A 26,680-nucleotide genomic window follows, 5' to 3' on the forward strand; every position below is an offset into this window, starting at 1 on the left:
CTTTTCTGCAAAGGGGACAAGACGACTTCACCGTATTGAGGGGAGGATGGATGGGGCCATGTATCGCGAGATCTTGGCCAACAACCTCCTTCCCTCAGTAAGAGCATTGAAGATGGGTCGTGGCTGGGTCTTCCTGCATGACAATGACCCGAAACACACAGCCAGGGCAACTAAGGAGTGGCTCCGTAAGAAGCATCTCAAGGTCCTGGAGTGGCCTAGCCAGTCTCCAGACCTGAACCCAATAGAAAATCTTTGGAGGGAGCTGAAAGTCCATATTGCCCAGCGACAGCCCCGAAACCTGAAGGATCTGGAGAAGGTCTGTATGGAGGAGTGGGCCAAAATCCCTGCTGCAGTGTGTGAAAACCTGGTCAAGAACTACAGGAAACGTATGATCTCTGTAATTGCAAACAAATGTTTCTGTACCAAATATTAAGTTCTGCTTTTCTGATGTATCAAATACTTATGTCATGCAATAAAATGCAAATTAATTACTTAAAAATCATTCAATCTGATTTTCTGGATTTTTGTTTTAGATTCCCTCTCACAGTTGAAGTGTACCTATGATAAAAATTACAGACCTCTACATGCTTTGTAAGTAGGGAAACTTGCAAAATCGGTAGTGTATCAAATACTTGTTCTCCCCACTGTATGTGTTGCACATGATACACTTCATGTGCACTTTTTTTAAAGAATCTTTAAAAAGAACACCGAACTGAGAAGGAAGACTTTAGTGTACTGTCTTTGACACTCGATTTATTCATCTCAAATGGCACCCTATTCCCTTTACAGTGCACTTCTTTTGATAAGGGCCAATAGGGTGCCATTTGCGACACGGGCAATGTGTCTGACGTTTCTCTGTTTTCAGAACAGGGCTAAGTTACAATTCCAAGTAACAGTTGTTTTATGTCAAGCTGACAGAGAAAAAGGACAGAGTTGTGCTTGGATGCTAGACTTCTACGTGTACAATGTCAAATACTTCTGAAAAACTCTTGCTGTTCTGTTCCTTTTAGTTACTATGAAAATAGATTTTTGGTTGAATTTGTTTCTGTTCAAGGATACAACCCCAGCTGTGTCTACAGCAATTATAAATATTGAAACCCTCTCTCTTTCCAATTTGTAAGTCGCTCTGGATAAGAGCGTCTGCTAAATGACTTAAATGTAAATGTAAATGTTAACATTTTACATTTATTTCTCATTGGAGCTTGAAATTGATTTGAAGAGTGGCTGAACGAAGACAAGCATTTGAACCCCGAGCAGCCCAGAGAGAGGAGAGATGAATTGGAAAGTGTTTTTGCTGAGAGAAGCTACATTCTGATAATGTTAGATTGATAAATGCTCGACACGTCTTACTGGGCAGTATTACAGCGATTTTTCTCTTTTCCCTGTTTGTGCTCAGTTGACAGTGTTCGATTCAGACAGACACACTGCTTTCCAAGCTCTCTAGTTTGCCCTGTCTCAAACCAAAGCAGAGTTGTGGGGAATATTGTGTAGTGTGCTGCTGTGCTACTGGCTTTTTTGTTATAAAAGGCTTGATTTATTAATACTTTCTTCCATTTTATTCATTTCTTTATGCTCACGTCCATATTACATACTGTCGCTCAATGTTTCTATAATCAATCTTTCAGATGGTTGCTGTTCTAGTCTAGTCATATCTTGGAGGTCAAGGAAAGTCAAGTATGCTTTACGTTTCAGTAAGATGAGTTGATCAACAAAGTAGGAATACTAATTTGGGATCCGCATTACCTTTTTAGTTCATAATTAAAGGGTTATATTGTCAGGGAAGACCTGATCCTAGATCAGCAGTAATACTCTGAGATGCTAGATGCATACATCAGACAGTAGTGATGGGTGGGAAATCAATACAGTTACATATTGCAATATTATTTTCATTTTATTTTTGCTTCTGTAGGTTGTGTTGGCTAGCGCTATAGTCGGCTGTACCGGCGCCAAAACGCAGGAATGTTTCATCCTATAGCTTGTTCTCCATCTTCTTTTTAAATAGTGAGCCAACATGTTTTCAGCACTTCTATTTCCCTGACTGATCAAAACTTGTTTTCTAACGCTCCCTCTTGTCTCTCGGAAGCAGACATATAGAGAGCAATATGTTTGAAACATTAAATTGCAGTAAAATCACAATATCAAATCGCAATACATTTAGAATCGTGAGAATCGCAATACATAACATATCTCCACCTAAGTATCATGATAATATCGTATCGTGAGGTCCCTGGCAATTTCCAGCCCTATCAGACAGTCACCATCACCACAAGATGTTCCTACTCTTCTCCCTCTCCAGCTGGCCATGACTCACCCCAGCCACCACCTGAACTTCGGCATCAACCCAGACCACACCCAAAACTCCCTGTCCAACTGTGGCATCCGCCAGCCCAATTCTTATTTCAATGTCGAGTAGTACTACTACTGAAGCAGGACTTTCATTCATTAATAGCAGCTTGACATGTAACAGTCACACTTCATTTCCTGGGGATTAATGATTAACCAGTGGAAGCAATTAGGAACTATTTAAACCACTGTTCAAAACTAGTATTTGTACTAAAGGTTTTAAGGTCCATACAGAGATTGGCTACATAGCTACACATCCATAGACATACAGGTATTTTTATCCTCCTCTACAGAATAAGGAAGAAAAGAGTTGGCAAGGTTACTTCAGCTGCATTGTATGGCAAAAAAATTCAAACACTAATGTTAACGTTACTACAATAAAGAACAATGACAAGTTTTTGACTTAGATTTTTTTTTAAGAACAGCAAGGCAAGCTTCAAAATTGTACATTCAATTTGCAGTAAATGTTTAAGCTAGATTCTTTACACCCACTGGGTTTCACAAGATGACAGCCTGGTCTGCTCAGGAGTCCGTAAAACATTAAACAACACAAATTACAATTCATACAAATGTCAAACGCCCATATAGCCAGCTAAATGTAAAACCAGCTGATTAATGTTAGCTAGTCAGCTAGCTTGTAAAATTGTTATTTTACTTTTACTATTTTACTATTTAACTTTATGACAAAGAAACATATGCATACTTATTTCTCTACATTAACAAATACATAATTTAAATTAATGAACTTCGGCATCAACCCAGACCACACCCAAAACTCCCTGTCCAACTGTGGCATCCGCCAGCCCAAGTATGGAGACAGGGAGGTCCACCACATGTATATGAGGAAGAAGGGTGGGTACCTACAGTACAACACATTGGTGCACACACACACCACACACACACTTCATCAATATTGATTAATGGATGTAACGTCTATCTATGCTGACGAACCAACCTCTCTCTGGTTGGTCAGGAATCAACACCTTGATCAACATTAAGTCTTGTCTCAGACAAGACGGCCCCTCCCCCTCCAGGTAGACTCTACTTCCATAAGGAGGTCTAAGCAATGTCACCAACTACTGATGCAGTGGACATTCTTAATCCCTTATCTAATACATACTTAGCAAATGCAAAGTCCCTAAATCAAGCAGTTGCTGTCCTGCTGTGCCTCAGTGTGGGGAGGCCCTGCACTTATTTCCATGAGTGAGTTCTAAGAAATTTCACAAACCACTGATGCAAGGGCCATTGTAATTCCAATACACCTTTGCATTGTGTGCTAATAAATGTGGGCTATTAGATTTGTGAAGGTTTGAGACAGAATAAATACACTTGAGCAGAATGAATCAACTTGATTCAAACCTGTATAGGTCATATTTCAGGTCACTATTGGATTTTCACCTGTGATATTTGTCAGATTGTGTTGATTTGGTTGGTCTCAGAGACCTGTGGTTCCTGTGTAAATGTCTGATCTACTATAGACTGAGATGCCCATTAAATGATCTCTCCCTTACTCATCTCTGTCTCTTTCTCCTCCCCACCTCCCTCCCTCCCTCTCTCTTTCTCTCTCACCATATCTTCCTCGCTGGGTCTCTTTCCTCTCCCTCCCTGTCTCTCTCTCTTTCTCTCCTCAACCCCCCTTCTCTCCTCATCTCTTTTTTTCTCTCTTCCAGGATCAATCACAACGAGCGGCTGGAGTTTCTCGGCGATGCCGTTGTGGAGTTTCTCACCAGGTGAGATTTATGTCCGTCAGGTCCCTCGCTTTCATTTTTTTGACAGACACCTTTGCTAATCGAACATGGCGACAACTCTCTCCCCTTCTTCTCCCCCTTCCCCTTACTCTACTCTGTGATTTCACCCTTAATTGGGGATTGGGTTGTAATTTCACCATAGCCCTTTTCATAGGGCCTTACTGAAAGTCTCCATGACAACCAGCAATTAGCTGTGTAAATGCTGCGTGTGTTATTGACTGAGTCACTCCCAGGTGAGAGGGTACCGTTGTGGCCCAGGCACCACTCAGCTTGCACTGCCAAACTACTAATTACATGGAGCTATTATTACTACAGTCACTACCTCCCTACCTAGCTACCTCTCTGCATCCCGAATGGCACCCTATTCCTTATGTAGCCATATGGGCCCTGGTCAAAAGTAATGTACTACATAGGGAATAGGGTACCATTTGGGACACAACATTTCTTTGGATTGAAAGGTAGCTGGAGAGGGGAAAATGTCTGGGCTAGCCCAGCTTAGCTCATTAGGTAGTTTCTGCACGTCAAATCATATAAGCCTCACCGGGAAAAAGGTGAGCTGAGGGCTGCCCTGTTCATTTTAAAATGAAAACCTTCCTAGGGATGAGTTGTTGTTTTTCACTTCTCCCCGTTTTCCATTTCCGGCTGTTTGTTGTTAGAGATGAGAGCAAGTAATTTATTTCACCCCTGCCAATATATAGCCTTGAATAGAACTAGCACCGACTGCAAGAGTTTGACTGTAATAGGAGAGGACCGTTAGGAGTGGATGGCTAGGAGTCCGTTTTAGCTATTTTACCCAGCGGATGGCCTGCGTCCCAAATGGCACCCTATTCCATTTATAGTGCACTACTTTTGACCAGAGCCCTCAGTGTACTATAAAGCAGATACGGTGCCATTTGGAATGCAGCCATGGATGGAGTGAGTGAGGAAGGAAAGGGGTGGTTAACTGCTGTTTCTGTGGACTTGGGCAGTTCCTCTCATCTTGTGTTGCTCCTCTTCTGATGTAGGCATTCATAAGGACTCGTTCGGCCCACGCTACTCGCTTTGGCCCTCCTCAGAGCTGTAAATAATGTATCACCCTCTTGTCTAGTTAACTGACGGAGCAAATCCAGTTAACCACCCTTGCTTCCCCTGGCAAGCACTGGACCTGCTCTGGACCACTCTACCTACCTCTTTCTCACTCTCTCTCTCCCTTTCTCTCTCTTTTCCCCTCTCCCTCACTCCATCCCTCCATTCCAGCACTGCTGTCTCCTGGACTGAACATTTCTGAAACCGGACTACCAGGAGCTGGGGATATAGAATATTTAGGTGTAAAATAGCAAGCGGGCTGAATTGAGCTAAGGTGTTTTATTCGTCTTGGTCTTTCATGTCCATTTGATGCAACGTTGATTCATCACAGGCATACGTACCTACTGCCAAGGAATAATAACTAGTGGCAGGGAGAGATGAATGAACCTAAGGAACAGGACATCACTACATCACTCACACACATCAGAAACCACCAATGGATAGCCTACCACCATTCATTGAGCCTTGTGTTTTTCAAAAGGCCTGTACTGGCGGCAGTAATAGCTTTCCTTATATTTATCATGCAACAAATACGTACTTACCATATGAGCAGCAAATCTGAGAACAGCAAAACAACAATGTGCCGTAATGTACCCATGCTCTGGCTGTTATTTCAATGTCGAGTAGTACTACTACTGAAGCAGGACTTTCATTCATTAATAGCAGCTTGACATGTAACAGTCACACTTAATTTCCTGGGGATTAATGATTAACCAGTGGAAGCAATGAAGAACTATTTAAACCACTGTTCAAAACTGGTATTTGTACTAAAGGTTTTAAGGTCCATACAGAGATTGGCTACATAGCTACACATCCATAGGCATACAGGTATTTTTATCCTCCTCTACAGAATAAGGAAGAAAAGAGTTGGCTAGGTTACTTCGGCTGCATTGTATGGCAAAAATCTTCAAACACTAATGTTCACGTTCCTACAATAAAGAACAATGACAAGTTTTTGACTTAGATTTTTTTTAAGAACAGCAAGGCAAGCTTACAAAATTGTACATTCAATTTGCAGTAAATGTTTAAGCTAGATTCTTTACACCCACTGGGTTTCACAAGATGACAGCCTGGTTTGCTCAGGAGTCCGTAAAACATTAAACAACACAAATTACAGTTCATACAAATGTCAAACGCCCATATAGCCAGCTAAATGTATAACCAGCTGATTAATGTTAGCTAGTCAGCTAGCTTGTAAAATTGTTATTTTCATAATTTAACTTTATGACAAAAAAACATATGCATAATTATTTCTCTACATTAACAAATACATAATTTAAATTAATGAATTATTTGAAGTGTTATGTATTCCAAATGTGAGATATTGCGTGAATTTTGAAAAAGCCACACCACCTGGTAATGGTCCAACGTTTTGGAGAATGTGGACAAAGAACAGTAATGAAAATGGAGGCTGGCTTGTTGCCTGAACACAGCTGTGGTTCTGGGAGACTTCGACCCATTGTCGGCCATTTAAGATCTAATGGGTCTCTGGTTGGTTACCTGCACACAGCTGGGGATATGTGACCCATCGTCGGCCATCTTGGATCTAATTGGTCTTTAGTTGCCTGCACACAGCTGGAGATATGTGACCCACCAGGGACCATCTTGGATCTAACAGCTCTGTCTGTGTGCTTCCTGTCTTCACAGTGTCCATCTTTTCTACTGGTTCCCCTGTCTGGAAGAAGGAGGCCTGGCCACCTACAGAACAGCCATTGTACAGAACCAGCACCTGGTCATGCTAGCGAAGGTGAGACTTTTACCCTTTTTGGGGGAAGTTTCACAGAATAGATTAACACTAGTCCTGTTAAAGCAAGACCGATTCAAGACCAAGACCGGAGCAAATCGAGTCAGAGTCCAGACCAACAGCGGGGGCGGGATGGGGACAAGGGGTTCGAGACAGTCAAGACCAAGACTAGAAAAATGTGAGTCCAATTCAAGGTCATGTTTGTAAAATCGCCAACATAAGAGTTAAAAATGTCCAGTATTTCTGTGTTCATATTTCAGAAGAATTTATGGATTCCACTCTACAAATGATTAGTAACCCAAACACAGTGGGAACAATGAGGGCCTTCTACGCCTTCAACTGTATTAGGTCAAGATTTTTGAGTGATAGTGGAATCGACCGATCACATTTTGACATGTAAATGGGTGGGACCATTTTTTTTTTTAACTCATGGAAACTTCTGCCTTCTCAAAGGCCAACAGGTCACTGCGAAGTAGCAAGTGGTAGATTCCCCATGGTCTAACTAGCTATCATTTGTTGTCGGCTAGTTTGCAGTAGGTGTTATTGAAGAGAATGTGGTTACAAATTTGTTAGCTTCTCCCTTTTCAAGAATAACGTGCAGCTCACTTGCTGTTGTTAGCAATCTCTTTGAAAATTATTTGTGTGAAACATTGTTGCATTTAAACTTTAGGTCACCGCTTACTTTGTGTGCTCAACGTGAAATGTTTTTTTGCAATGGGAAGTAATAGTTGTACATTTTGATTAGGAAATGCTTAGCCTAATGGTTGTGTTTTTGTATTATGATTGGGACCTACTGGCTTATTATGTCTGAGTGAATGGACTGCTTATCCTTTAACATCATGCTGTGTGTGACTGCTGTCTTTCCATCGACCGTATGCTGTGGTGACAGCACATGACAGCACGAGTGGAGTTTGCAAAAAGGCACGTGAAAGACTGAGATCATAAGGCAAAAGATTGTGGTCTGATGAGACAGAAATGTTACTCTTTTGCCTGAATGCAAAGTGCCATGTCTGGAGAAAACCAGGCACAGCTCCTCACCCATCTAACACATCCCTACCAGGAAGCATGGTGGTGGCAGAATGCTATGGGGATGCTTTTCAGTGGCAGGGACTGAGAGACTGGTAAAGATAGAGAGTATAATGAATGGAGCCAAATACAGGCAAATCCTTGATGAGAACCTGCTTTAGAGTGCAAATGACCAAAGACTTGGGCAAAGATTTACATTCCAACTGGACAACAATCCTAAGCATACAGCCAAAGCAACGCTAGAATGGCTATAAAACAAGAATGTGAAAGTCGAAGCCCAGACTTGAATCCCATAGAAAATCTGTGGAAAGACTTGAAGATTGCTGCTCACCACCACTCATCATCTAATTTAACAGAGTTTGAGAAAATCTGCAAGGAAGAATGGGTGTCACGATCGTGTGGAGGGGTGACGGACCAAAACGCAGCATGTGGAAAATAAGCCATCTTCTTTTATTATAACGACGAAGATGAACATGAAACGAAACACTTATACAAACTATACAAAAACAACAAACGACCGTGAAGCTACAAACGCAAGTGCACACAAACTACTTACGTTCAACATAGACAATTCCCCACAAACAGCTAAAGCCTATGGTTGCCTTAAATATGGCTCCCAATCAGAGACAACAATAACCAGCTGTCTCTAATTGAGACCCAATTCAGGCAACCATAGACTTTCCTAGATACCTACACTCAACCATAGACACAGCTAGACTACTATACTAAACATAAACCCAACTACTCTAATAAACCCCCTAAACCTTACAACCACCCTAGACACTACAAAAAACATATACATTCCCCATGTCACACCCTGACCTAACTAAAATAATTAAGAAAACAAAGAATACTAAGGCCAGGGCGTGACATAACCCCCCCCCTTAAGGTGCGAACTCCGGGCGCACCAGCACATAGTCTAGGGGAGGGTCTAGGTGGGCGTCCGTCCACGGCGGCGGCTCCGGCACTGGTCGTGGTCCCCACCCCACCATAGTCACTACCCGCTTTCTTAACCCCACTGGAATAAGGGGCAGCACCGGACTAAGAGGCAGCACCGGACTAAGGGGCAGCACCGGACTAAGGGGCAGCACCAGGATAAGGGACAGCACCAGGATAAGGGGCAGCACCAGGATAAGGGGCAGCCCCAGGATAAGGGGCAGCTCCGGACTGAGGTACGGCAGCTCCGGACTGAGGTACGGCAGCTCCGGACTGAGGTACGGCAGCACCGGACTAAGGGGCAGCCCCGGACTAAGGGGCAGCCCCAGGATAAGGGGCAGACCCAGGATAAGGGGCAGCCCCAGGATAAGGGGCAGCCCCAGGATAAGGGGCAGCCCCAGGATAAGGGGCAGCTCCGGACTGAGGTACGGCAGCTCCGGACTGAAGGGCAGCACCGGACTGAAGGGCAGCACCGGACTGAATGGCGGATCCTGGCTGGCTGGCTCTGGCGGATCCTGGCTGGCTGGCGGATCCTGGCTGGCCGGCTCTGGCGGATCCTGGCTGGACGGCTCAGGCGGATCCTGGCTGGATGGCTCAGGCGGATCCTGGCTGGACGGCTCTGGCGGATCCTGGCTGGACGGCTCTGGCGGATCCTGGCTGGACGGCTCGTGGCTGGCTGACGGATCTGGCTGCTCGTGGCTGGCTGACGGATCTGGCTGCTCGTGGCTGGCTGACGGATCTGGCTGCTCGTGGCTGGCTGACGGATCTGGCTGCTCGTGGCTGGCTGACGGATCTGGCTGCTCGTGGCTGGCTGACGGATCTGGCTGCTCGTGGCTGGCTGACGGATCTGGCTGCTCGTGGCTGGCTGACGGATCTGGCTGCTCGTGGCTGGCTGACGGATCTGGCTGCTCGTGGCTGGCTGGCGGATCTGGCTGCTCGTGGCTGGCTGGCGGATCTGGCTGCTCGTGGCTGGCTGGCGGATCTGGCTGCTCATGGCTGGCTGGCGGATCTGGCTGCTCGTGGCTGGCTGGCGGCTCTGGCAGATCCTGTCTGGTTGGCGGCTCTGGCAGATCCTGTCTGGTTGGCGGCTCTGGCAGATCCTGTCTGGTTGGCGGCTCTGGCAGATCCTGTCTGGTTGGCGGCTCTGGCAGATCCTGTCTGGTTGGCGGCTCTGGCAGATCCTGTCTGGTTGGCGGCTCTGGCAGATCCTGTCTGGTTGGCGGCTCTGGCAGATCCTGTCTGGTTGGCGGCTCTGGCAGATCCTGTCTGGTTGGCGGCTCTGGCAGATCCTGTCTGGTTGGCGGCTCTGGCAGATCCTGTCTGACGAATGGCTCTAGCGGCTCCTGACTGACTAACGGCTCTGACGGCTCGGGACAGACGGGCGGCTCTAATGGCTCGGGACAGACGGATGGCTCAGACGGCGCTGGGGAGACGGATGGCTCAGATGGCGCTGGGGAGACGGATGGCTCAGATGGCGCTGGGGAGACGGATGGCTCAGATGGCGCTGGGCAGACGGATGGCTCTGGCCGGATGAGGCGCACTGTAGGCCTGGTGCGTGGTGCCGGAACTGGAGGCACCGGGCTAAGGACACGCACCTTCAGGCTAGTGCGGGGAGAAGGAACAGGGCATACAGGACCCTGGAGACGCACATTAGGCCTAGTGCGTGGTGCCGGAACTGGTGGTACCGGGCTGGGGACACGCATCTCAGGGCTAGTGCGGGGAGAAGGAACAGGGCATACTGGACCCTGGGGACGCACATTAGGCCTAGTGCGTGGTGCCGGAACTGGTGGTACCGGGCTGGGGACACGCATCTCAGGGCTAGTGCGGGGAGCAGCAACAGGACGCACAGGACTCTGGGAACACACAGGAAGCTTGGTGCGTGGTACCGGACTGGAGACACGCACCATAGGGCTAGTACGTGGAGGAGGAACAGGGCACACTGGACTCTCGAGGCGCACTATAGGCCTGGTGCGTGGTACCGGTACTTGTGGTACCAGGCTGAGGGCACGCACCTCAGGAAGAGTGCGGGAAGAAGGAACAGTGCGTACAGGGCTCAGGAGACGCACAGGAGGCTTCCCAACCTTACCTGGTTGTATGCTCCCCCATATCAACATCTCTCTCTCTTCGCTCTCCTCCAATAACACCAACAACTCCTCAAATGTCTCATAATCTCCCATCCTTTCACTTTCCTCCAATCTGTCCAATAACTCCTCCACATTCTCCGACTCATACCTTCGTTTAGCCAACTGCTCCTGATGGTAAGCACGGGGAACTGGCTCAATTCTCCCACTTGACCCAGCCACACTCCCCGTGTGCCCTCCCCCAAGAAATTTTTCGGGTAGCCTCTCGGGCTTCCAGCCACTCTGCCTTGATTTACGCTGCTTGGTCCCATGTTGGTGGGGAATTCTGTCACGATCGTGTGGAGGGGAGACGGACCAAAACGCAGCATGTGGAAAATAAGCCATCTTCTTTTATTATAACGACGAAGATGAACATGAAACGAAACACTTATACAAACTATACAAAAACAACAAACGACCGTGAAGCTACAAACGCAAGTGTACACACAAACGACCGTGAAGCTACAAACGCAAGTGTACACACAAACGACCGTGAAGCTACAAACGCAAGTGTACACACAAACTACTTACGTTCAACATAGACAATTCCCCACAAACAGCTAAAGCCTATGGTTGCCTTAAATATGGCTCCCAATCAGAGACAACAATAACCAGCTGTCTCTAATTGAGACCCAATTCAGGCAACCATAGACTTTCCTAGATACCTACACTCAACCATAGACACAGCTAGACTACTATACTAAACATAAACCCAACTACTCTAATAAACCCCCTAAACCTTACAACCACCCTAGACACTACAAAAAACACATACATTCCCCATGTCACACCCTGACCTAACTAAAATAATTAAGAAAACAAAGAATACTAAAGCCAGGGCGTGACAATGGGAGAAAATCCCAAAATGACTCAAAGCTGTAATCGCCGCCAAAGGTGCTTCTACAAAGTATTGACTCTGGTGTGAATGATGTAAATTAGATATTTCTGTATTTAATTCTCAATACCTTTGCAAAAATTGCTAAAAACATGTTTTCACTTTGTCATTATGGGGGATTTTGTGTAGATTACAGGCCCCTTACAGTATGTTTACAGTATGTACTGTAGCTGAGTGACATACAGAACAGTACAAGCATTCTGCTACATCCGCAATAACATCTACTAAATATGTGTATGCGACCAATAAAGTTTGATTTGAGAGACAGGTTGACATTTATTATTTTCCTTAGATAGGCCAGCTGCAAAGTCAAAATTTGCTATATTGTAAAACTGTATAAAAAAAGTTTTAGGTTTGGGCTAGACATTAGGGTTAGCAGACAGCTTTCTTTTCACCACCTCTACCATCTCTGTATCGGGTAAATATCAAAGTGGCAGTTATCAAAGACAAAAATAAGGTCAGGAGAAAACGGTGATTGTGTTATTTGCTCCCACAATTGTGTGTTACAGTATGCCGTGATGGAAATTAAGCTATCCCGCTAGCCTGAACTAGCCAACCAGGTCAGAAAACTGTTGTCGTTCCCAGTACTGCATGGCATAGATTGTGACTGTATGTGTTGGTATGTTTCGTGCTTTGCCAGAAACTGGAGCTGGATCGCTTCATGTTTTATGTGCACAGACCAGACCTCTACAGGGAGTCAGACCTGAGACCCGCCATGGCCACCTGCTTTGAAGCCCTCATAGGTGAGTGTGTCCATCCATCTGTCTCTGTACTTCACAGGTGTGTGTGTGTGTGTGTGCGTGACCATGCTCGAACCAGAGTGTTGTATCCAGGTCAGTGTGTATGTGTGTGCAGTATAACTCCCGTTAGGTCCAGACACATTAAGCAGCTTTATTGATCTCTCTATAGATGGGCTTTGACCTCTGGCTGGACAGGCAGTCCCTAGAGTATCACATACACACACACACCCCACACAGACTAAGCTCTCTGTAGGGACAGTCTCCTCTCTATCTCCCTTGGGCGGCAGGCAACAGTAGGGGAGCTAAGCAGCGCTCGGTCCTGGAGAGTGTGCAGTGTCGGCAGCTTTTCCCATCTTATCACCATCTTGATTAAACCATTTCAGCCATTCCTCCACTCCCCTGATAAGCAATGGAGATTACGTCCCAAATGGCAACCTACTCCCTATATAGTGCACTACTTTTCATCAGGGCCCTATGGGTTTCCCGATTGGCTCTGGTCAAAAGTAGTGCACTGTGTAGGAAATAGGGTGCCATTTGGGACACAGTTGGGTGGATTTAAAAAGAAAAGAGAAAATTAAAGTGAGCAAGAAATGAGAGGCAAACATTGTTGAGAGTAGTGCTGTGTTGCGTCTTGGATCGGAATGGTCCCTCGCCTTTCTCTGTGCCCCGGGCCACCAACCATACTTGTTCATATTGGCTGCGAGAGCAGCTTAGTAATCTATTCAGTCCCATAGCTGCTCAGAGCGAGAGAGAGACTAGTCCTCTCATTTCTTCTTTCTTTCTATACATAGAATTTTACATAGAATTTCAAAGCAAGTGACAGACAATAAACAAAAAGGAAATATACAGGGGAAATAAACAATCCTCCCAAAAACAATATGTTGGTATTTCTTTCAAAATACTGCAAAACGCAGCATCATATGTCTTTGATGATGGATTTTGCATCATATGTCTGTATTTTGAAATGTACATATCTAGAAATCTCGATAGCTGATAAGCAAACATTTTGGGAGTATATCAACAATGGACTAATGAATCAAATACCGAAATGTAGTTTTGGGGTGGGATTTTCCTTTCACAGTAAACATTACACTCACAAGTTAAAAAAAAAAAATATAGACGTTTCAAATGTTATATTATTGTGCATGTACAGTGTTGTAACAATGTGCAAATAGTTGAAGTACGAAAGGGCAAATAAATATAGGTTGTGCTCTACCGATTGCTCTTTTCTTGTAGTAATAGGTCACAAATCTTGCTGCTGTGGTGACACACTGGAATTTCACCTAATATATATGGGAGTTTATTAAGATTAGATTTGTTTTCAAATTCTTTATGGGTCTGTGTAATCTGAGGAAAATATGTGTCTCTAATATGCTCATACATTTGGCAGGAGGTTAGAAAGAGTAGCTCTGTTTCCACCTAATTTTGTAGGCATTGTACCCATAGCCTGTCTTCTCTTGAGAGCCAGATCTTCCTATGTTGACCTCTTTGATGGCAAAACCATGCTTACTGAGTCTGAACATACTCAAAGTTTTCTTGATTTTGGACTCAGTCACAGTGTTCAGGTATTCTGCCACTGTGTATTTTTTGTTTAGTGCCAAATAAAATTCCAGTTTGTGTGAAGTAATTATCTTTTTGTTTTCTCATGATTTGGTTCAGTCTAATTGGGTTGCTGTCCTCGGGCTCTGTGGGGTCTGTTTGTGTTTGTGAACAGAGTCCCAGTACCAGCTGGCTAAGGGGACTCTTCTGCAGGTGCATCTCTCTGTAAGTGAGGGCTTTGTTATGGAAGGTTTGAGAATCACTTCATCTTTTTAGGTGGTTGTAGAATTGAATAGCTCTTTTCTGGATTTTGATAAACACCCTAATTCGGTTCTGCATGCATTATTTGGTGTTTTACATTGTACACTGAGGATGTTTTTGCAGAATTCTGCTTTTTTGTGTTTGTCCCATTTTGTGAATTCTTGGTTGGTGAGTGGACCCCAGACCTCACAACCATAGAGGACAATGGGTACTATAACTGATTCAAGTATTTTTTTTGCTAGTTGAGATGTCAAATTTGATGGTCCTTTTGATGGCGTAGAAGGCCCTTCTTGCCTTGATCGTTCACAACTTTGTGGAATGTACCTGTGGTGCTGATGTTTAGGCAGAGTAGGCATAGTTTTTTTGTGATAACGGTGTCTTGGTGGAATTTTTATTTGTGGTCCTTTTTTTGGAATACCATTATTTTTGTCTTATTGAGATTAACTGTCAGGTTCCCAAGTCTGACAGAATATATGCAGAAGATCTAGGTGCTGCTCTTGGCCCTCAACTGCAAACAGTAAACATTTGACTTCAAATTCTAGTGGGGTAAGGTTGGGTGCTTTAGACTGTTCTAGAGCCTTCACCAATTCGTTGATATACATGTTGAAGATGGTGGGGCTCAAGCTGCATCCCTGTCTCACCCCGGTGTATTCAAACAACCACAAACTTGTTGTTTGTATACATGGATTTTATAATGCTGTATGTATTCCTCCCAACACCGCCTTCAATCAATTTGTATATCAGACTCTCATGCCAAATTGAGTCAACCTTTTTTGAAATCAGCAAAGCATGATCAGCAAAGAAGACTTTACTTTTGTTTTGCTTTGTTTGTTTGTTTGTCAAGAAGGGTGTGCAGGGTGAATACATGGTCTGTTGTACGGTACTTTGGTAATTGATTATGTATATGTTTTTGCTGTTTGTTATTTGTTGTAAGGCCAAAAAGATTGGAGAAGTGTTTTACCTTCATTACATGACCAAAAGTATGTGGACACCTGCTCGTCGAAAATCTCATTCCAAAATCATGGGCATTCATATGGAGTTTGTCCCCCCTTTTCTGCTATAACAGCTTCCACTCTTCTGGGAAGGCTTGCCACTAGATGTTGGAACATTGTTGCGGGATCTTGCTTCCATTCATCCACAAGCATGAGGTCGGCCACTGACTTGTAGTCAACGTTACAATTCATCCCAAAGGTGCTCGATGGAGTTGAGGTCAGGGCTCTGTGCAGGCCAGTCAAGTTCTTCCACACTGATCTTGACAAACCATTTCTGTATGGACCTCACTTTGTGCATGGGGCATTGTCATGCTGAAACAGGTAAAGGCCTTCTCCAAATTGTTGTCACAAAGTTGGAAGCTCATACTCATCTAGAATTGAATTGTATGCTGTGGAGTTCCCTTCACTGGAACTAAGGGGCCTAACCTCAACCACAAAAAACAGCCCCAAACCATTATTCCTCCTCCACCAAACTTTACAGTTGGCACTATGCATTTGGGCAGGTAGCATTATCCTGGCATCCACCAAACCCAGATTAGTTTGTCGGACTGCCAGATGGTGATGCATGATTCATCACTGCAGAGAACGTGTTTCCACTGCTCCAGAGTCCAAAGGTGGCGAGCTTTACACCACTCCAGCCTACGCTTGGCATTGCGCATGGTGATCTTAGGCTTGTGTGCGGCTGCTCGGCCATGGAAACCCATTTCATGAAGCTCCCGATGGACAGTTATTGTTCTGACATTGCTTCCAGAGGCAGTTTGGAACTCGGGAGTGAGTGTTGTAACAAAGGACAGATGATTTTTACGTGCTACTTTCTTCAGCACTCTCCGTTCCCATTCTGTGTGCTTGTGTGGCCTACCACTTCGGGACTGAGCCGTTGTTGCTCCTAGACGTTTCCACTTCGCAATAACAGCAATTACAGTTGCTGGGAAGCTCTAGCAGGGCATACATTTGACGAACTGACTTGTTGAAAGGTGGCAATCTATGATGGTACCACGTTGAAAGTCACTGAGCTCTTAAGTAAGGCCATTCTACTGCCAATGTTTGTCTATGGAGAATGCATGGCTGTGTGCTCGATTTTATATCCCTGTCAGCAATGGGTGTGGCTGACATAGCCGAATCCACTAATTTGAAGGGGTGTCCACATACTTTTGTATATATAGTGGATATATCTTCATGTTGTTGTCTGTTTAGTTTTTTCCAATTTTCCCAGAAGTGGTTTGATTCTATGGATTCTTCAGTAACTGGTTTCTGACATGCTGTTCTTTATTTTTCCTTACTGTATTTCTATACTGTTTTTAGTGTTTCACTATAGTGAAGGCGTAGGCTCAGGTTTTCTGGGTCTCTGTGTTTTTGTTTGGATAGGTTCCTCAATCTCTTTCTTCCTCAATCTCATTGCTGTTCATTTTCATAGGTTGTCTTGGTTTAAATGTTTACATTTGATAGGGAAGCTGAAATATACCGTTTAGGTTTCTACTGTCAAGTTTACACCTTCACTATTGCAGTGAAACATTTTGTCCAGGAAGTAGTCTGTTTTCTGGTAGGTTTCTACACAACTTTCCTTCAATCTATGGCATTTCTTTATAGTATGTGTTTTGTTCAGCTTTGATGCCTCATGATTGAGTATTGCTTTATTGAAGTAGGCTGTGATTTTGCTGGGCTGTCAGTGATCTGACAGGGGTGTCAGTGGGCTGACTGAAAGGTCTGAGAGACTCTGGGTTCAGGTTGGTGATAAAGTAGTCTACTGTACAGTGCTGCTGCCAAGAGATGAGATGTACAGTTGAAGTCGGAAGTTAACATATACCTCAAGCCAAATACATTTTAAACTCAGTTTTTCACAGTTCCTGACATTTAAACCCAGTAAAAAGTCCCTGTCTTAGGTCGGTTAGGATCACCACTTTATTTTAGGAATGTAAATTGTCAGAATAATAGTAGAGAAAATTATTTATTTCAGCTTTTATTGCTTTCATCACATTCTAAGTGGGTCAGAAGTTTACATACACTCAATTAGTATTTGGTAGCATTGCCTTTAAATTGTTTAACACGGTCAAAAACATTTTGGTAGCCTTCCACAAGCTTCCCACAATAAGTTGGGTGAATTTTGGCCCATTCCTCCTGACAGAGCTGGTGTAACTGAGTCATGTTGTAGGCCTCCTTGCTTGCACACGCCTTTTCAAATCTGCCCACAAATTTTCTATAGGATTGAGGTCAGAGCTTTGAGATGTACCGGTTTCCTCCAGCATCTTCACAAGATCCTTTGCTGTTATTCTGGGATTGCACTTTTCACACCAAAGTACATTCATCTCTAGGAGACAGAACACGTCTCCTTCTTGAGCGGTATAACGGCTGCGTGGTCCCATGCTGTTTATACTTGCGTACTATTGTTTGTACAGATGAATGTGGTACCTTCAGACATTTGGAAATTGCTCCCAAGGATGAACCAGACCTGTGGAGGTTTACAAAAAAATTTGCGGAGATCTTGGCTGATTTCTTTTGATTTTCCCATGATGTCAAGCAAAGAGGGACTGAGTTTGAAGGTAGGCCTTGAAATGCATCCACAGGTGCACCTCCAATTGACTCAAATTATATCAATTAGCATAACAGAAGCTTCTAAAGCCATGACATAATTTTCTGGAATTTTCCAAGCTGTTTAAAGGTACAGTCAACTTAATGTATGTAAACTTCTGACCCACTGGAATTGTGATTAAGTGAAATAATCTGTCTGTAAACAATTGTTGGAAAAATTGCTTGTGTCATGCACAAAGTAGATGTCCTAACTGACCTGCCGAAACTATAGTTTGTTTAACAAGACATTTGTGGAGTGGTTGAAAAACAAGTTTTAATGACTCCAACCGAAGTGTATGTAAACTTCTGACTTCAACTGTAGGTTTACCTACTGTTGGAGTCCCCTCAAAGCCTATTGAATATGTACAGTGCCAGGTTGTGCCTAGGGGGCATCTGGTGCAAGCCTCTTAGGTCGCAGGATATGGCTTGGGTGGGTGTATTAGTGGGGGTTGAGCATTTTCCTGTTCTCACAGCCTGGGCATATGTGTGGCATGTCATGTTGAGGTCCTTGCTGTAAGGGGGCAGGGGGCAGAAGGGGCATAGGCCTGATCTTTCTCCATTTCTACATGTCTCTATTTCTCTCATGCTATCTGTATAAGAGAAAGTTTGATGCCCACCTGTTTATTCAGTGAAACAGAGCCTAGCTGTCAGAGAGGATGAGAGGCAAGAGAGGAGCCTCCAGTGATTTTTGGATCTCTAACTCGAAACAGTCTCCACATGCCGAGACGTACGCTGATGTGCGGGCGTACACACACGCGAGAATGCACACACAAACACTTGTGTTAAAATTGCTCTTCTCGATGTACCTTTTCTTTTGTGACACTTTCTGTTTTAGCTCCAAGGGCTCTTGAAGACCCCTTTATCTTGCTGTCTCTCTCTTTTCAATTCAGAGGGGCTTTATTGACATGGGAAACATATGTTTAAATTGCCAAAGCACATGAAATAAACAAAAATGAGAAGAAGCAAACTTCAAAACAATTAGAACATTGCACTCAAAGATTTCAAACAGATAAAGACATTTCAAATGTTATGTTATCAGCTGTGTACAGTGTTTTAAAAATGTGCAAATATTTGAAGCATAATTGGTTGGAAAAATAAATATACGTATCGGTTGTATTTACAATGTTGTTTGTGCTCTCAAGGCAACAGGTAAAAATTCTTGCTGGGAATTTACCAATGTTAGATATGTTTTAAAATTCTTTGTCGGTCTGTGATTTGCAGCTCTGTTTCCACCTCATTTTATGGGCAGTGTGCCTATAGCTGGTCTTTTCCCGAGAGTCAGGTCTGCCTATGGCGGCCTTTCTCGATAGCAAGGCTATGCTCTCTTAATCTGTCCTGGGTCAAGGATTTTCTTAATTTTGTTTCAGTCACAGTGGTCAGGTATTCTGCCACTGTGTACTCTCTGACTCTTTCCAGTGTGTCAAATAGTTATCGTGACATTTTTTCATGATTTCACATTTTAATTTCACGTGCACAGTGAGTACAGTGAAATGCCTTTCTTACAAGCTCTAAACCCAATAACAATGCAATACTAAAAATAACATAAGTTAGAACAATAACACACAAGAAACAGAAATAAGAAAAACACGAGAAAGTAAGTAAGCATACTACAGTGCATTCAGAAAGTTTTCAGACACCTTTTTCCACATTTTGTTAAGATACAGCCTTATTCTATGGATTAAATATTTTAAAAATCTCATCAATCTACACACAGTACCCCATAAAGACAAATAAAAAAAAAGACACATTTACTTAGGTATTCAGACCCTCTACTCAGTACTTTGTTGAAGCACCTTTTGGCAGCGATTACAGCCTTGAGTCTCTTGGGTATGACGCTAAAAGCTTGGCACAACTGTATTTGGGAGTTTCTCCCATTCTTCTCTGCAGCTCTGTCAGGTTGGATGGGGAGTGTTGCTGCACAGCTATTTTCAGGTCTTTCCATATCTAGTATGCTTCTTAGATTGATAACACCAGACACGTAAGTATGTTTTAGTTTTTAATTGTATCTTAGAGTACCATTCCCTAATGCACCTGGTGTAAGCTTCCTGAGGCTTTCTCAAGCATGGTTATATATGGCAGACTGTCACGACTTCCGCCGAAGTTGGCTCCTCTCCTTGTTCGGGCGACTTTCGGCGATCGACGTCACAGGCTTTCTAGCCATCGCCGCTCCATTTTTCATATTTCCATTTGTTTTGTCTTGTTCCATACACACCTGGCTTTCATAATCACACTGCATGTATTTAGTCCTCTGTTCCCCTCCATGTCTTTGTGTGATATTGTTGTATGTTATGTGGGTATTTCCCACGCGCCTGATTTTTGTTCATGTTCTGTGTTTTGGGCACGTTTATTTGTATTTTGTGCTGTCGTTTTGGAACAGAATAAAAGTGTGCCTGTTACTAAACGCTACTCTCCTGCACCTGACTTCGCCTCCCTTACACACCCGTAGAAAACGGCTAAGGATAACGGAAAGCAAACCCCCGACTTGAGTCAACACTGCTATCTATTGGTAAACATAAGTATACCAGGTTACTACATTGCCCCTTTTAATGCTAATAACCCAACTTAATTCCTTTCTAAGCTAAAGCAGCCAACTAACATTTTAAGATTCTCTCTTAACAATCACATGCTATTTTTATATTACATTTTTTCCGAACATTATCTCCCTTACGATCTGAAATAGTCTGGCGGACATCTCTCTAATCGCACTTCACCCTTTGATGGCGAAACAAAGTATTTTTGTGGAGACTTCACAAAAGGAGGTCGTCCCGGACTTGTGGTGACAGGAAGACCTTTTGGTCTCAGGTTGTTTGTCCAACTGCATCATTGTGGAACGTTCCAATGTCCTGTCCTGCTCATTTAAGCATTGATACATGTCCACGTATGGAACTAGAATTTGAGCTTGGATCTGATCCACGTGTCTCCTTAGTCTTTGTCCACTTCCGACGATCACAGTAAAGGTCCTGAGCAATACTCAATTGTAGCTGGAATCCATTTAGGACCAAACCCATAGTTTCTCATGTAGACATCGTCTCCAGGTGAGAAACTTTTGAGTTTGGCTCTGTTGTCATGATCCCGTTTTTGATTCCATTGCTTTTGTTGTATTTTCACTTTCAGGTCTGGCCTGATGAAATCCATGGTTGATCTTAACCTCCTTGACTTCAGCATTTCTGCAGGTGACAACCCAGTTATAGCTTGAGGAGTGATCATGTAGCTAAACAAGAATCTGGACACCTTTGTATCAATACTGTCCCCTTGCATCTTCCTCATCCCCTCCAAGGTCTGAACCCACGTTCTACTAATCCGTTTGAAGATGGGTGAAAAGGGAACGACGTTACATGCTGAATTCCATTTTGTTTCATGAAACTTGTGAATTCAGTGCTGGTAAGACAAGTAGCATTGTCGCTAACCAACATTTGAGGCAATCCCATGACACTGAAGCTTTGTCTCAACTTCTCAATCGTAGCGTGGGATGTTGACGTATTCATGGGGTAAATGTCCATCCACTTTGAATGAGAATCAATCAGCACAAGGAACATTTTCCCTAGGAAGGGTCCAGGGTAGTCCACATGTAGTTGTGTCCATGGTTTTTCCGGCCATTCCCATGGATGTAATGGCTCGGTGGGGGGTGACTTCCTGTTACTCTGACAATCTGCACACAGGCTAACCTCATTAGCCACCTAGGATAGGATAAAGTAATCCTTCTAACCCCCCCCCCCTTAAAAGAGTTAGATGCACTATTGTAAAGTGGTTGTTCCACTGGATATCATAAGGTGAATGCACCAATTTGTAAGTCGCTCTGGATAAGAGCGTCTGCTAAATGACTTAAATGTAAATGTAAATGTACATCCTGGTCCATCTTTGGCCACCAGACGTATGACCTCGCTAAGCCTTTCATTCTCGACATACCTGGATGCGACTGGTGCAACAACTTCAGTAGCATACCCTGCCCTTGTGGTGGGATAACTACTCTTGAACCCCACAGAACACACCCATCTCGAACACTCAAGGCCAAGCGGCGAGTGCAGTAAGGCATGATCTGTGGCTCTGTCACTGTAGGCCATCCTTTCAGGATAAATTCATGCACTTGTGATAATGTCATATCCTTTGAAGTCCATTGCCTGATGTTGTGCTGTCTTCACCGGTGGATTATCCAACACACCAATCATCAAGACTTGGTCATTTTCACTTTCCTGAGCAATGATTTCTGGAAGGGGCAGCCTACTCAGAACTTCAGCATTCCCATGGTATCTACCTGGCTTGTAAATGATTCTGTACTCGTAGGCCCTGAGCCACACAGTCCAACGTTGAACTCTTGGAGAGACCATTTGTGGTACTGGCTTTTGTTCATGGTACAGAGATATTAAAGGCCTATGGTCGATCACAATAGTGCATGCTCTCCTGTATAAGTATTTGTGGAATCTCTGTATTCCGAATATGTCCAGTCCTTTCTTGTCCAGTTGGGAGTACTTTTTCTCCACTGGCGACAATGTTCTTGACAATGTTTCTCTGCACCATTTTCCATCCGGTGTGATAGCACCGCCTCCATACCATACGATGAGGCGTCACATGATAAGATGAGGTCTCTGTCTGCTGAGTAGTGCACCAGCACTTCTGCTGATTGTAGTAACACCTTTGACTTTGCAAAAGCTTCTTCCTGTCTTTCTGACCATTTCCAGGCCACAAACTTCCTTAACAGTTGATGCAGTGGAGCTAAGAGGGTAGAGAGGTTAGGGAGGAAGCGATTGTAATAGTTCAGTAAGCCTAGATAGGTTTTCAGCTCTTTAACACTTGTCGGAGCTGGAGCTTCCACGACAGCCCTCACTTTAGCTTTTACAGTGTGTAACCCCTTGGCGCTTGGGGTCCACCTTACGACCTAGGTACTGCACTTCATCAGCTAACAGTGTACACTTGCTCCTCTTCAGCCGGAGACCGGCCTCTTCCATCCCCCTCAAAACTTCACCCAAGTTTCTGAGATGTTCCTCCTTTGTGACTCCCGTGACAAGAATGTTGTCGAGGTAAACTGCTACCTTGGGTATGCCCGGCAGAACTCCCTCCGTGGTTCTTTGGAAGATAGCTGGTGCGGAAGACACCCTGAAAGGTAAGCATTTATAGGTAAACATTCCTTTGTGGGTGTTTATGGTCAGGTACTTCTGTGACGCTTCATCCATTAGCACTTGCTGATATGCGTGAGTAATGTCCAGTTTTGTGAATTGTTGCCCTCCGGTGAATGTTGAAAGCAAATTCTCCACTTTGTGCATAGGGTACTGCTCCAGTGATGAAGCTCTATGTACAGTCAGCTTGTAGTCACCGCATAATCTGATTGAACAATCTGGTTTGAGTATGGTAACAACTTGACAGGAATAATTATATCCTCTGCTAAGAGTCTGTCACATCCACTTTAGGCTTCATGGCATATGGAACTGATCTTGGCCTATAGAATCTGGGAGTAGCATCTGCAGCAACATAAATGATAGCTTGAACCCAATTTAATGTCCCTAGCTCTTCTTTGAAAACACATTCATACTTTGAAAGCACCTGCTGCAGTGTCACTGTCTCTGTGGTGACATGTTTGATTTCATCCCAGTTCAATTGTATTTCTTCCAACCACCCTCTCCCTAGTAAGCTGGGGCCAGTACCGTCCACTATTAAGATAGAAAAGTCTGCCTTTTGTCCTTGATATTCCACTTGAACATCAGCAACTCCAATCACAGTGATCTTCTCCCCTGTGTACGTTTGGAGTTTAATGGGGGTGTCTCTCAGTGTAGGCACTTCAACTTCTTTCCACTTCTCATTGAATTGGGACATGTTCATCAGCGTGACGTTACATCCTTTGTCTATTTCAAACGGTAACTTAGGTCCATTTATTCCCATTTCCACAACGAAAGGCTTCACCTTTTTCATACTCACTGTACATTGAGAACGCTTGCTCTGTGTCTACGCACTCACTTTCACTTTCTATCTCTTGATTTGAGCAGTAGCTAAAGCATTGCGAAGTATTTGGTTTCCTTATGTCTGTTTCCTTTTCTGTAGCCCGTCGCTTTTTCTTATTGCGGCACGCCCTCGCAATGTGTCCTATTATCCCACAGTCATAACACTTTTCATGTTTGAACTTATAGTCAAACACTGTGTGTTTGCCTTTGCAGCGATAAGTCTCTATCGCTCCAACCCGGTAACTTCCGGGTTGGAGCGAGCGGTCGCATTCGCACTTTGGTCCGCAGGTAGTATAACTTTTCATTACATTTCATTACATTTCATTATAGTACAACGGTTTGATTTGTCTAATCTTAGCAATTTCTTCTTAGCTAGCTACATAGCCGTCTTTGTATCAAAGTTAATTGCGTAATTATCGTATTCCGTCGTCCTAACGTAGTCTACACTGCTATCTGCCCAGCAGCTAGCCAGCTAGCAAACGTCTACCGAATAGCAGCACTGTAGAAACTATTACACTCAACTGAACGACTTGATTAGTGTAGTGTTAGCTAGCTACATAGTTGTCTTTGCTGTCTTCGTATCCAAGATAATTGTGTAGTTTAGAGTGTGTAGTTTTAGAGTGATTATCTTAATTTACCGAGGTTAGCTAGCCAGCTATTTGTCGTCCTTAACGTAGGAGACACTGCTAGCTAGCCAACAGCTAGCCAACGTCTACCGAATAGAACTTCCGCACTCAACAACCCGGTCGCATTCCGCTTCGCTCCACAGGTAGTATCACATTTTCATTTCATTTCATTACAGTACAACGGTTTGATTTGTTTGATCGTAGCTAGCTACATAGCTAGCTACATAGCCGTCTTTGTATCAAAGATAATTGTGTAGTCTAGAGCGATTTTCTAGGTTAGCTATCCAGCTATTGTCGTTCTTTTAACGCAACGTAATGTAATCAACACTGCTAGCTAGCCAGCTAGCCCCCGAATAGCAGCACTGTAGAAACTATTACACTCAACGGAACGACTTGATTAGTGTAGTGTCAACAACGCAGCCACTGCCAGCTAGCCTACAAAGTCAACAACGCAGCCACTGCCAGCTAGCCTACTTCAGCAGTACTGTATCATTTTAATCATTTTAGTCAATAAGATTCTTGCTACGTAAGCTTAACTTTCTGAACATTCGAGACGTGTAGTCCACTTGTCATTCCAATCTCCTTTGCATTAGCGTAGCCTCTTCTGTAGCCTGTCAACTATGTGTCTGTCTATCCCTGTTCTCTCCTCTCTGCACAGACCATACAAACGCTCCACACCGCGTGGCCGCGGCCACCCTAATCTGGTGGTCCCAGCGCGCACGACCCACGTGGAGTTCCAGGTCTCCGGTAGCCTCTGGAACTGCCGATCTGCGGCCAACAAGGCAGAGTTCATCTCAGCCTATGCCTCCCTCCAGTCCCTCGACTTCTTGGCACTGACGGAAACATGGATCACCACAGATAACACTGCTACTCCTACTGCTCTCTCTTCGTCCGCCCACGTGTTCTCGCACACCCCGAGAGCTTCTGGTCAGCGGGGTGGTGGCACCGGGATCCTCATCTCTCCCAAGTGGTCATTCTCTCTTTCTCCCCTTACCCATCTGTCTATCGCCTCCTTTGAATTCCATGCTGTCACAGTTACCAGCCCTTTCAAGCTTAACATCCTTATCATTTATCGCCCTCCAGGTTCCCTCGGAGAGTTCATCAATGAGCTTGATGCCTTGATAAGCTCCTTTCCTGAGGACGGCTCACCTCTCACAGTTCTGGGCGACTTTAACCTCCCCACGTCTACCTTTGACTCATTCCTCTCTGCCTCCTTCTTTCCACTGACCTCACCCTCTCACCTTCCCCCCCTACTCACAAGGCAGGCAATACGCTCGACCTCATCTTTACTAGATGCTGTTCTTCCAATAACCTCATTGCAACTCCCCTCCAAGTCTCCGACCACTACCTTGTATCCTTTTCCCTCTCGCTCTCATCCAACACTTCCCACACTGCCCCTACTCGGATGGTATCGCGCGGTCCCAACCTTCGCTCTCTCTCCCCCGCTACTCTCTCCTCTTCCATCCTATCATCTCTTCCCTCTGCTCAAACCTTCTCCAACCTATCTCCTGATTCTGCCTCTTCAACCCTCCTCTCCTCCCTTTCTGCATCCTTTGACTCTCTCTGTCCACTATCCTCCAGGCCGGCTCGGTCCTCCCCTCCCGCTCCGTGGCTCGACGACTCATTGCGAGCTCACAGAACAGGGCTCCGGGCAGCCGAGCGGAAATGGAGGAAAACTCGCCTCCCTGCGGACCTGGCATCCTTTCACTCCCTCCTCTCTACATTTGCCTCTAACCCTAGGAAGCTCTTTGCCACCTTCTCCTCCCTCCTGAATCCTCCTCCCCCTCCCCCCCCCTCCTCCCTCTCTGCAGATGACTTCGTCAACCATTTTGAAAAGAAGGTCGACGACATCCGATCCTCGTTTGCTAAGTCAAACGACACCGCTGGTTCTGCTCACACTGCCCTACCCTGTGCTCTGACCTCTTTCTCCCCTCTCTCTCCAGATGAAATCTCGCGTCTTGTGACGGCCGGCCGCCCAACAACCTGCCCGCTTGACCCTATCCCCTCCTCTCTTCTCCAGACCATTTCCGGAGACCTTCTCCCTTACCTCACCTCGCTCATCAACTCATCCCTGACCGCTGGCTACGTCCCTTCCGTCTTCAAGAGAGTGAGAGTCGCACCCCTTCTGAAAAAACCTACACTCGATCCCT

General features: G+C 44.6%; 1 pseudogene; it reads left to right on the forward strand.

Moving 5' to 3' along the window:
- Positions 1-26,680, forward strand: part of LOC139532047 (ribonuclease 3-like) — a 146,544-nt pseudogene that overhangs the window by 9,195 nt on the left and 110,669 nt on the right.

Source organism: Salvelinus alpinus, chromosome 10 (assembly GCF_045679555.1).
Source record: "Salvelinus alpinus chromosome 10, SLU_Salpinus.1, whole genome shotgun sequence".
In the NCBI taxonomy this organism is placed as follows: Eukaryota; Metazoa; Chordata; class Actinopteri; order Salmoniformes; family Salmonidae; genus Salvelinus; species Salvelinus alpinus.